This window comes from Leptonychotes weddellii, chromosome 7 (genome assembly GCF_054177405.1).
Source record: "Leptonychotes weddellii isolate Sample4059 chromosome 7, ASM5417740v2, whole genome shotgun sequence".
Taxonomy (NCBI): Eukaryota; Metazoa; Chordata; class Mammalia; order Carnivora; family Phocidae; genus Leptonychotes; species Leptonychotes weddellii.
The window spans coordinates 17,488,308-17,500,344 of record NC_138375.1 but is presented as its reverse complement, the minus strand read 5'-3'; the positions used below and the strand labels follow the sequence as shown (position 1 = coordinate 17,500,344).

Sequence of the window (12,037 nt, the reverse complement as noted above, 5' to 3'; positions counted from 1 at the left end):
ATTCAAGGAAATTGATATGATTTATCTTTTTTTGCTTCAGTCAAAACCATATTTAGACCTGATAGGAGAGAAAAGAACCTAAAAGATTGGAGAGGATATATATGTATACAGTAATTGAAACTTCTAATAATTGAAACTCTTTACTATGATATACCACGAAAGAATTAACTTTTATCACACTTTTAAATCCAGGAAACCCAATAAAATGAAAATATATTGGTCTTTATTTTTTTGAAGTGTTAATTAGATTAATCTGTCACCCTTGATGGAGTGCTATCACTAATGTAGGTGAAAGGTCTTCCATTGCGTGGCATAGAGTGCCATTTTGTGTTCCCAGTCTAAGACACACCCTTGAATGTCTCTCAAACTACAATTTTGATCTTTATTCTCCTTCTCATTATATTTAAACTTTAAGCTATTTTTTCACAGGGCGCCTGGATGGCTTAGTCAGTTAAGTGTCTGCCTTTGGCTCAGGTTCTGGGATCCGCACCCGGCTCTCTGCTCAGCGGGAGCCTGCTTCTCCCTCTCCCTCTGCCTGCCCCTCCCCCTGCTCCTGCTCTCTCTTTGTGTCAAATAAATAAATAAAATATTTTAAAAAAAGATATTTTTTCACAGTTTCTAACCAACCAAATTTTCTCCTACTTTTGAGTATATTTTATATTTTTATTATTTCTTAATATCATTTCATAAGTGTATTGGGTTTGACGCAAAAAGAAGAGGTGATATGTACTCAGCTCAGCATTTGAAACTAGTTGTCTTTTGAAAGGTTTAATTCCAACATTTGATAAAAGCCATAAACTTTGACTTCCTGGACTGGAATCAATACATATGTATTAAAACCAATTGTAAGCTACTCCCTGATCCTATCATTACAGAGGCATCCTGTCTCTAGTTCCATCTCTTGTTATTTCAAAACACTCTCCAAGTTGACCCAGTGGAGGTGTGTTTCAAAGTACAAAATGATGTACTTGAATGTCATATAGCACTTAAAGTCCATGGATTTAATCTTGGGCCACAAAGAGAGAAGTTACTGATTACAGAGTTTATTCTTTTTATAGCTAATTGACTTAATTATTGACATAAATGCTTTTTGGATAATCATGACCTTTTATGCCCAATTTAAAGCAAATATATTTTGTACTTTTGAACCAACAAGACAAAATAATTCTGCAGCTAATGAAATTAGATCAGTTGTACTAATACACACCTAACGCAGAGGATGTGCAACTGACCGAGTTTTAAGAAGGTGATTTGCTATCATGTGAAAATACATTTGTAGGTCAACTTTGAACAATAACTTATCCCCTCGGTTACTGGAATCTTACATTTTTACTCGTGAAGGCTCTTGACAAATTGGGAAGCAGAGAAGCACTTTGTGCTTAAACACTTTTCGCATCTATTATCTTTCCTTCTGTGTGAGATTACTCAAGTTGTCAGGCACAGATAGAAACAGACTTTCTTTTATATAATTATTTCTATGGTCCTAAAAATAGCAGACCTCCCTGCTTGCCAGTATGTGAGGAGGCAACTACAGTTTTCTTTTAGAATCATGGTGTCAAAATTAATATTAACTGAACTTTAGTTTCTTTTAAAGACATCTGATCTCTGTTTTGGGGAAATTAACAAAAACATTCTGGATGTGTAATTCATAAATCAGAAACTAAACTGTTTCCAAAGGTTCCAAGATATGAATTGATACTGAGATTTGTTCCAACACCATGATGAACTTGGGTGGTTAGTAAGTAGTGTGGCCATATAATTTGTCATCTAAACCTGCACATTTTGGAGTGAATGAGGACATTATTAATTGTGCAGGAAAACAGTCATAACAGAAATGTCTTGGGCAAGGTAGAATGTATGGTCACCCAATTTGTGATTTCATGAATGCTGCCAGTAGCAAGAGAGCTCTGATGAGTTTTGTGTTCCAACAGACAGAGCCATAAAGTCTTGAAGAAATATACCTCAGATCAAGAGTTGCAGGTCAAAGTTATTTTTCACAATTTGATCTTTCACAGGTACAGTTGTAGGAGCTATTCAATCCAGATTAATTTAGACAAAGTTGGTTGCTCAGAATATCTATAACCAAATGCTACTCCTTAATTTCTTCTTGGATCTATTTGATTTGATCCAATAGTATTAAAAAGTGTGTGTGCATATGTGTGTGCTCACACATGTATATGTCAATTAGTAGATACCTAGATAATAATGTACAGAGATTATCTTGTTTTGAAGCTACTTGACTAATAAGAAAATAAAACCCCAGACCTGGCTCATCTTAATACTATGATCCACTAATTTAAGTAATGGACCTATATGGTGAACACATTTAAAAATTGCTTCATAATCGCTTCTCGGCCTTTTGGCTAAGATCAAGTGTAGTATTTGTTCTTATCAGTTTAATATCTGATAAATCCTCTATCCGAGGACAATATATTAAATGGATTTTTGGAATTAGGAGATGGAATAGGAGCTTGCTCTGTCCACTCCATGCATCGACCTGGTATTGCAGTACTTCCAGGAATGGTGCACCCCCTCTGGGACGAATAAAAAATTAAAAATAATAAAAAATAATAAAAAATAAAAAAATAAAAATTTCTTCATAGATACTTCATTGTGGTGCCATAATAGTTGGGATGTTTTGATTGAAAATTAATATTGTTACAAATATGTTATTAAGTAATATAAAAATAAAAATGAATATCAATTTGTTAAACTTAATTTTATCATATTATTTATATTTAAGCAAATGACAAATAATGTGTTATGAATATTCTTTCCAGATGTTACACAAATGTACAAATTCTAGTCCATACTAAACATAAATTAGAGATGAATCTATCTTTTTTCACCCATTGCAAAATCTATTTTTTTTTAAAGCCTTACCTGAGAAATTGGTTAAAATTCTATGACATTTTGTATAGTCTACTCCTGAATTATGAAACCAGGAGTCTCACTCTTAGATATAATTGAAATTTAACATTGCTTTTAGTCTAAAGCAATTATAATTTAATAGGCTTGCTGTCTGGAGAAGAACCCACTGAAAACTATCTTTACTTTCTCTTATAGTGCAATAATTATCATTTCTGTTTAGAACATATTTTAATAAAGTGGAGGGCCAATCTAACAGTTACTGTTTTTATTTCATAATTGTATGTGTGCATTATAATATATATAATATGCACATGTTATTTATAATATTCTGTATGTTATAATTTTAAAAACTATATACGGAACATATTTATATTTATAGCTCAATATAGTTCATAGTTTTCTCAGTTGTCTCAGCCTATAACCGAGTAACAAAAAAGCTTGAGATGAAATCAATTATTATCAGATGCAGATTAATCAACACCCAAAGTAAAATTTACTTTGCAAATTAAATGGGTATTTTGATGTACAAACTTGTGTTAAAGTTACTTAACCGAATTTTTAATTTTTTATCTTCATTATTTTAACAGGAAGTTCAACTTATGTATAATGCCTTCACAGGCGTAGGTGTTTTAAAATTTAATTATGCATTTTCCCTTTTTACAACCTGTATTATGGCTTAATTAAGTTGGTTTAGAAAAGCTATAACCATTTAATAAATGCCGATGGTTTTCGTTTATCCTTTTCATAGGTAGGTTAATTAAAGAAATGAATGTTTTTTTCTTTTTGTTTTCTTTCCTACAATGTGAAAAATGCATCCTGATACGAGGTGCAAAATTAGAATAAGATAGATTACAGGCTGAAATGGATTGTAAATCAACTTCTGTACTGTGAATATTTTATAGCAGACATTTGCAAACTAAAAAATCTGACATTTATATAGCAATGCATGCAAATTTTCCTCTTATATGTCATTTCCCTGAGATGAAAGTAATTTTAAAATGCAAGGTCAAAGAAATGATTACCCCTAACAAATAATAATAGAAGTTAAGGACAAATATCAGGAAGCAATTTGACATTTTCCTATTCTATGGAGCATTTAATATCTAATGTACACTGTCAGATAAGAGTAGGAATGGTGAGGTAGGAAATCCTTGTTGTAGTATGGAGATAACTTCAAGGTAGATAAATTGTTCCATTGATTTAATGGCTGTTATTGTTTCCTGGCGAAAACACTGTTGGAGCTGTTCTTGTGGGACCAGAGTATCTCCTATATCTGATAAATGGTATGACCAGGACAACCTCAGTCTCAGCAGGAAAGACGCTGAACAAATTGTCAGCATGATTTACATACAAGTTGTCAACAGCATCTGGGTTGCTCTGTGAAAGAATGATGGATAACAGATGTTCTGGGAAATGCTACCATCTGCCCTTTCTCAAAATACATCCCCGGTGAAACAATGCATTTGAATGGATGCCACAGAGATACCTTTCTTTTGAAGAACTTAACCATCCTCAATATTTCAATGTTACTTGTGGCCGTCACAAAAGCAAATGGTCAAGATTGTAAATGCAATCAGGGTAAGTAAGTAGACAGATCCTTGAAAGGTCTTTAAGTTTAGTCACATAGTTTGGAAAAATAATGGTTGTTGATTCTCTAGTGGGTATACCAGAAAATTTCCAGCAGGAGGCCAGGAACTCCTTTTGTGCATATCTATTAAGTGATGTCACACTAATATATTATTTAGTTAGTGGTTTGTTTAAATTCTGTAGTAATCCCATGTTACTTTAAAGCCATTTGCTTTACAATTACAGTAATAGAAATGTAAAAATAAAAATATACAATTCAATAATTTGATGCCTGTGCTCACTTGTTCTAGAGATATAAATACGGCAATGTATCAATGTGCTGAAGGGTAAGTGTGCACTGGTTGATCAGTATTAGTAATAGTAACAGGTCAAAGCTCTCAAGAGTGAAAAATATTTAGCCACTTTCTCTTTGCCTTTTCTCCCCTGTATGAATTATTTATTTAAGTAAAGAGTTTCTTCCCTCTGTTGAGATGGTGATAAGATTTGTGCTTGCTGGACCTGGAATCTTATATACAGTGAAAAACTCAAAATTTAATGATCTTTAAAAGATCTACCAAACAGTTTTATGTACTAAATTATTAATAAAATGTTTTTCTTCAATATACAATTATTACAAAAAAAAATTCATAAAATTTTCTTCCTTTTGTAGATTTAATTTATATTTCAAATTTTAATATATAAACTCCTTATGCATGTGATGATAATACATTTATTAAAAATGAAATAATAGAGGTTAACCTGACAGGCATTTAACAACATATATGACCATAGTGATACAGAGTTTGCTTACTTTATTATGCCTAATTAATGTAGAATTTTTTTAAATGATAATCTTGAGGAATTTTATGAGCCAAATACCTTTCAAATGATAATTGATAATTTATGTATATTGTACATTTTATCACATTTAAATATATCTAATTTTTCCTTTAAGTTTGTTAAAGATGATAATTTTATGGCAACCAGAATATAAAATTAATGAAAGCAATTTAATCTTAATAGGCATTCAGAATAAGATGAAATATAGATATTTTGCGGTTGACTGTGACTTGTGAGAATGCTAGGCTAGCCGAGGAATGAAATCATCCAACCTTGGATTACATAAAACCTTCATATGGCAGTCAAAGTTTTGATTTAAAAAAGAATTAAATGAACACTCACACACACACACACACACTCAGAAAAACAATAGCCAGCCCATTTGTGGGAACATACATTTAAACCCCTAAAATCTAGCCCTAGCCTAGATTCAATGTTGGAATTCCAAAAAGTATATTTATCTTCTTAGCTTTTATCTTTTAATTTCATTGTATCTTCTTGTTGTAATCACCTTTGACAAAATCAGAGTAGGAATTACCAAAATGAATCATGGCAAATTAAAAGGAAGGGATGAGGTATGTGGTCCTCTTCTTTTAGCTAAGGCTTTCGGAAAATATAAAGCACCAGAAAATTACTGATTAATTTATGTTGTTGTAATTTCATCCAATTCAGTTCTGCAAACACTCATTGAGGAAGTAATGAGTAGTGTTGTGTGTTGTGGAGGACACGATAGGACAATGCAATTGTTGACAGGTGGTGGGGTAGTGAGACAAATCTTGTACAGAAATCCAGTGTGGGTGCCTGAAAAAGTGCTATTAGATGAGCTAATGTGTTAATTAACTTAATAGTTTGTTTTTGTCTGTTTGTGTTTATCAGCAACATAGCTAAGAACATCATGACCATTTATCTATGAAAAACAAATAAGTGTAGCTAACTAGCCCATTTTTTCCTAGCCCTAAAACAAAAACAGACCTACTTATAAAGATAAAATATATCATGAAAACTATATGTATCCCTGTCAAAAAGACATATAAAGAAAGAATAAGGGCATAAGAGTCATTATACATAGAATAAGTTCATAAATAAAAGGACCAGATTCCATTATAACTCGTATCTTAATGATCCTTAAAAGATGATCAGCAGCAGCTCTGTGGTGTTAATAGCTTTTCAAGGAGGCTTGATTACACAGGACTAAGCATAGATATAAATGATTCTTCATAGTACACAATTATAGTCTATAGTAGAGGTTGAGGATGGATGTTCTTTGATTAGAGATAACATGCAAGGTATAGGAGATTGATTGCAATAATGGCCAGCATTCTCCATCTTACTCCCTTATAGCCATGTTTTTTGCCATGTGGCTTCACAATTTCTCTCACTAAAGAGGCTGAGTCTGTTTGCCTAGTCCTGAATTTTGAGTTCAGTTATATAACTCACTTAGGCCAGTGGGGCATTAGGATAGGTGATCCATGCAGAGGCTTGGAAAAAGTGCTTGTGTGTTTCCATTTTCTCTCTTATTTTCTTGGTTTGACATAAGGATATGCTTATGTCTACTTGAAGCAAGGCTATTTTAGATCACCTGAAAGCCAAGCTAATCCACAGGCATGTGAGTAAGCCGTACAGATCGGTAGACCAAAGATGTATGAGCCAGCCCAATTGAAATCAATGGAATACCTCAGATGTGTGTTAAATAAATGTTTGACAATTCACGTCCTGAAGGTTTTGTGATTGATTTTTGCACTGCTTGACTGTAGTAGTAAATAACCGATATGCATGTGCATAGGTTATTTTTGTTTGTTTTGTTTTTGACCAGCATAATTTTTTAAAATGTGATTTGAATTAATGTCCTTAGAAAGGCATGCATTTTTCAATTAACTGAAGAGTCAGTCATATACTATTGTTGTGAACCTGGCACAAATCACACATTGATGTTATTTGCTTGAATTTTGTAAGGATTTACCTTTATAGCTCTTGACTTCTTTTTTTTTTTAAGATTTATTTATTTATTTGAGAGAGCAAGAATGAGAGAGAGAGAGAGTACATGAGATGGGGTAGGGTTAGAGGGAGAAGCAGGCTCCTCGCCGAGCAGGGAGCCTGATGCGGGACTCGATCCAGGGACTCCAGGATCATGACCTGAGCCGAAGTTAGTCGCTCAACCAACTGAGCCACCCAGGCACCCTATAGCTCTTGACTTTTGAGGGTTTTTATAAAATGTTTATTCTTTTGAAGCAGTAAAGCACTGACACAGACTTTGATTTCACAAACGTATTTATCTATTGAGCTAAAAAGTCTCTGGGTTTTCTGCCAAATAAAATATTTCAAGAATAGTTATTCAAATGCAGTTCAGTCTGTAGAGATGAACATTGTTGACCTTTATTGTAGGATTTCCTAATTGTCAGGACCAATGTCATAGAGAAAACTCAGAGAAAGCACAATGTAATTTTTTAAATGACAAAAAAAGAAATTAAAGTAAAAGAAAACAAGGAAAACCCGCATTTGGTTGTTATTACATTGAACCATGTTTTATAATTTGGTTGTTATTACATTGAACCATGTTTTATAATTAAATTTTGTTTTCAGTAATCAAAAATCTAGTTCTGAAATTAATTTAATTTATTATGATTTTCTTTGTAAATAATAATGAAAGAGTTAAGGTAATTTTATTGACTTGTATTTAGAGGTAGTTAAAATCGTTTCCTTTCCTTTCCTTAATATTTTGAATAGTTTCTTCTTCTAAAATATTATGCTAGATGATAATATACCATACTAACATATAGTCATAAACATACTGCACAGTGTAATTACTTTTGTGTTGTGAAGCATACTACAACTAGTTCCTTTTCTAAGAGTCTCTTTCTGAACTATTCTAAACTTTATTGGGTTTTTTTCTTCTTTTTTTTTCTTTCAATTCTTTTTTCATTTGGAATATGTATCTATATACTGAGTACATGCTATGGGCTTTACAAAACCAAGTTTTAGATGTTCTCTGCTTACAGGCAGGTGGCAGTCTGTTTAGGAGGTGGACTTTTAAACAAATTAACTCCTACAAGCCTTATTATCTAAGTCACTCCTTTTACACTAAGACTGAACAATCTTGCATTGCTATTATTGATTATCAACTCTTTGAAGTTAGTGACAATGCTCTAGAGCCCTGTAGTTTTGTGTACTGCAATTCAGTGATTCAGTTAATTCCAAAGTCCTAGATCTGTGCATGACATGCAGTAGTTCCCTTGTACAGCTCTGGAGTCCTGAGTTTACAATCCCCAGCCCCTCTGGCTTCCCCTGCAGTTGAGGTGCATACCAATCTTTCTGCAGTCTGGCCTGGGGTCTTCTCCAAAGCAGCAGGAACTCATTCAGCCTAGAAAAGTGTCCTCTGGATTATGGAAGAGTGAGCGTCTAAGGAGACAACTCCAAAACAGCTGGGAAAGGGAGCTAGTGGATAAATATTACAGGTAAACAATCCTAGGAGGCCTTCTGCATGCTTCTCTGAAAGTTCAGGAGGACCGAAACATAGGCTTCCAACAGCAACTACACAGTAAACACTCTCCTAAGCTACTTTTTCCTCCCTCCCTATCTGCTCACCCTGATTGGTTGCTCTAGATTGCTGGGTCCACCTCTACCTCTTTATGCCCCATATTTTTTCTCTGTTCTTAGAGGAAATCAACTAAGTCATCCCTTAATATATACTTATTGATAAATAAATGGGTTCCCATTGCTCAGTAACATATTTTACAAAGGAGCTAAATGAATATTCTCAAATAATAATGACACTTGTCACAATCAAAACCTGGGGTCCCATAAGTCCATGATTGTTTGGTTAAATTCTTAGGTGATACATTTAATATGAAGCATGAAATTGGGTGGACTCGATTGTCTTTGATTATTGAACTGTTATGAATTCCGTTTTCTTGTTACATAAACATTTTTAGGTATTGCCAGATAATTAACAAAAACAAAAACTGTGTTCTTGATTGAGTTGAAGACTGAAATGGAAAAATAAATTTCACATCAAATATTTAACAATTAATGACTCCTAATCCTTGCCAGGTGAGAAATAGCTAGGGGACTTATTTCTTTCTCTTATTATGAATTTTTAAAGTATTTTTTTTCAAATGCTGTAACAGTAAAGAGAATAAATTATATATAGTTCCTTAAAATTCAAGTGACTGTCCTGACAGCATGCAGAGTTATGATATGTTATTACTTACAAGAAATGTGGCTCTGGGTAAAATTACCTTCATTTATTTCTTGCTGAGTACTGAGAGTTATTGACTTTATTACTTAAAAATAATGAAATAACTTCAATAGATATTTCCAATAATTATCTTAAAATGAGATATAAGAAATTCTAGTTATATGTGATTTTTTAAAAGTTAGTTTCAGTGTATATTTTTGCATTTCCTGTTTCCCTATCTAACAGTCTTCTATTTTATAGAAAATGTATTTTTAAAGACTTTCACTTTTATAGTATTTGAGAGGCGTTATCATCAATGTCTGGTTTTCTGCATGAATTATAATTTAATACTATATTCACAAAAACTAAATTATTAAGTGTTCCCCTTTATATAACTCAGTGTGTTAATATTTATTTTTATTTTTTTAAATTATTATATTGACTTCTCAGTGTCCTTTCATCATTGGTATATTTTGAGAGGGTCAAAGTATTTTTTTTTAAAGATTTTATTTATTTATTCATGAGAGATAGAGAGAGAGAGAGGCAGAGGCAGAGGGAGAAGCAGGCTCCCCACTCCACGGGGAGCCCGATGCGGGACCCAATCCCAGGACCCTGGGATCATGACCTGAGCTGAAGGCAGACGCTTAACCGACTGAGCCACCCAGGCGTCCCAGGTCAAAGTATTTTTACTAATATTTTTTCTTAACATCCTACAATGATTATTAAAATATTTGGATTTCATCATTTGTTAGGTATAAATTCATAAACATATTGCTCTTTAAGTTACCAAAAGGAATGATGACAAAAATTTATAAATATCACCATGAAGTAGATGAATATTTTCTTTATATTAAAAATAGTGTGAGATGCAGCACCAACTCTTGATTTCAGCTCAGGTCATGATCTGAGAGTTGTGAGATTGAGCCCCGTATCAGGCTCCATGCTCAGCATGGAGTCTGTTTGAGATTTGAGATTCTCTCTCTTCCTTTCCCTCTGTCCCTGCCCTAATGTTTGCCATTTCTCTCTCTCCGTCTCTCAAATAAAATAAATTAATTAAATCTCTAAAAAAACAAAATATAGTGTGAAATATTTCTTAAGGAAAAACACAAAAATTTTCAATACTTCATGTTTAAATAATATATAGCATTTTTTACATAGGTATTTTCACTATCAAAATATTATATATTCTGTATTCTTATACATATTTCTCATACTTCTAAAGTATATTTATTATTACCATTTGCATGACTATAGGTCATTACCTCCAGCTGAGGTATTATAATATAACAAGCTGCATATTTTGAATATACAGGCCTATTTAAAATTTTTTTTAGTATATAATATTTTGTATATTTTTTTATCTGTGAAATAAACTTTCAGAGAAGCATTTATAAAAATAAGCTTAATATATAGAATGTATATTTCATGACACACTGGTGACCAAAGTATTATGGAAGTTAAAAATTTCATTAGTCTATGAATTTATCAATTTTACTATGAATGCTCCAATATATATTTTACATCTCTTTTTCTAAATATCGTCTTCTCTAATTTTATTATATCAGGTTTGTTTAATTTACTACAATGTTGAAATATTGTTTATATTTTTAAATTAATAATATATTTTTAATTTTTCCTTTTTTAAACTGAAGGATAATTGATACTCAATGTTACATTAGTTTCAGGTGTACAACATAGTAATTTGAAACTCTGTACATTACACTATGCTCACCACAAGTATAGTTACTCCTGTCGTCATACAATGCTATTATAATATCATCGACCATATGCCCTTTGCTGTACCTTTTCTCCCTGGAACCTATTAATTCCAGAATTGGAAGCTTGTATCTCTCACTCCCCTGCACCCATTTTGCCCATCCCTCCACTTTCTGCCCCACTGGCAACCATCAGTTTGTTTTCTGTATCATGGGTCTGTTTCTGCTTTTTGTTTGATTGTTTTGTTTTTCAGATTTTACATAAAAGTGAAATCATGTGGTACTTGTCTTTCTCTGCCTGACGTATTTCACTTATCATAATACACTTTAGGTCCATCCACGTTGTCTCAAATGGCAAGATCTCATCCTTTTTTATGGCAGAGTTACATTCCATCCTATATATATACATATATATATGTCATATCTTCTTTATCAAAGGATCTATTATGTATCAAAGGATGCCTGGGCTGCTTCCATATCTTGCTATTGTAACTAATGCTGCAGTAAACATAGGGGTGCATATATCTTTTTAAATTATTGTTTTCGGGACGCCTGGGTGGCTCAGTTGGTTAAGCAACTGCCTTCGGCTCAGGTCATGATCCTGGAGTCCCGGGATCGAGTCCCACATCGGGCTCCCTGCTCAGCAGGGAGTCTGCTTCTCCCTCTGACCCTCCCCCCTCTCATGCTCTCTCTGTCTCATTCTCTCTCTCAAATAAATAAATAAAAATATTAATAAATAAATAAATAAATAAATAAATAAATAAATTATTGTTTTCATTTTCTTTGGGTAAATACCCAACAGTGAAATTACTGGATCATATGATATTTATATTTTTAGTTTTTTTGAGAAACCTCAATATTGTTTGCCACA

General features: G+C 32.8%; 1 non-coding gene across 1 annotated transcript; it reads left to right on the top strand.

The window, feature by feature from the left end:
• Positions 1–2,343: 2,343 nt before the first annotated feature.
• Positions 2,344–2,534, top strand: LOC115939419 (U2 spliceosomal RNA). Its single transcript, XR_004074239.1, has one exon. It is a non-coding gene; the product is annotated as a U2 spliceosomal RNA (small nuclear RNA).
• The last annotated feature ends 9,503 nt before the right edge of the window (positions 2,535–12,037 follow it).